General features: G+C 47.4%; 1 protein-coding gene across 1 annotated transcript in view; it reads left to right on the top strand.

The window, feature by feature from the left end:
- LOC106877057 (uncharacterized) overlaps positions 1 to 1313 on the top strand; it is an 18129-nt gene that overhangs the window by 3548 nt on the left and 13268 nt on the right. The gene's annotated exons all lie outside the window — the stretch shown is intronic.

Here is a 1313-nt window from a genome sequence, read left to right as displayed (position 1 = left end):
GATAGCACCTGTGCCCAGCGTCGCCTTTCTGGCACTTGTGCCCGCGGCATGTGTAAGGACTTTCGAGCGAGATTGTTGCCAGTGCCCCTAGACTGGCTCTTGTGTGGGTGGCACATAAAATACACCATTTTGAGCGTGGCCGTTGCCAGTACCGCCTGACTGGCCTTCGTGCTGGTGGCACGTAAAAGCACCCAATACACTCTCAGAGTGGTTGGCATTAGGAAGGACATCCAGCTGTAAGAAACTCTGCCAAATCAGATTGGAGCCTGGTGTAGCCATCTGGTTCACCAGTCCTCAGTCAAATCGTCCAACCCATGCTAGCATGGAAAGCGGACATTAAACGTTGGTGATGATGATCACCATCTGATTGTATCATTGGTTTCTCCCTAGCTGCAGTTCTTCCTTCACTTTCTTACTACTCAGAACCACTTCATGTGTTATCCTTCATCCATTTATACTGTACTCTTCACCCACACTTTCATAGACTATCCATTCCCACTGGGCCACCAAATTGTTTCTCCTTTCTCCCCCACATCATGCGCTTTACTCTCCTCATACATTACCCTTCCCTCTCTTGTCCTCATCTACTTCTGCAACCCACCCAACAACATGTCATATCTCTCCCTTTCTCACTCTCTCTCTCCCTTCAATCCTCTTGTTTACTGTATCATCATTACTATTTCTCCTGTTCTGCACTATCAGACATCACCTGCTCCCTTATTCACTCCTGGCTCCACCACCTCACTCATTTCTATCCACCCTGTACCTTGAAGATCCACACTGGCACCTCATTACCACTATTTTTATTACTTGATTACTCCCACCCTCCCTTCTAACATGGGAGTAGTCATGTAGCTCTTTTGCATTAAGAAATATGATCTATCTTGGCCATTTTCCCCCATACTTTATCCCTCCCTACTCCTCATCTCCAAATATAAAGCTGGTTCTCTTGGAGGTTTGTAGTCTTGCAAGCTGCATCACAACCCCGATAGTGCTGGTGGCATGAAAAAGCATCCAGTGCACACTTTAAAGTACTTGTTATTAAGAAGGGCAGTCAACCTTAGAAACCATGGCAAAGCTGATACGAGCTTCATCATCATCGTTTAACGTCCGCTTTCCATGCTAGCATGGGTTGGACGATTTGACTGAGGACTGGTGAAACCGGATGGCAACACCAGGCTCCAGTCTGATTTGGCAGAGTTTCTACAGCTGGATGCCCTTCCTAACGCCAACCACTCAGAGAGTGTAGTGGGTGCTTTTACGTGTCACCCGCACGAAAACGGCCACGCTCGAAATGGTGTCTTTTATGTGCC

This window comes from Octopus bimaculoides, chromosome 2, assembly GCF_001194135.2.
Source record: "Octopus bimaculoides isolate UCB-OBI-ISO-001 chromosome 2, ASM119413v2, whole genome shotgun sequence".
NCBI classification, from domain to species: Eukaryota; Metazoa; Mollusca; class Cephalopoda; order Octopoda; family Octopodidae; genus Octopus; species Octopus bimaculoides.
Note: the sequence above shows the minus strand (reverse complement) of the source record. Positions and strands in the feature narration are given on the sequence as shown.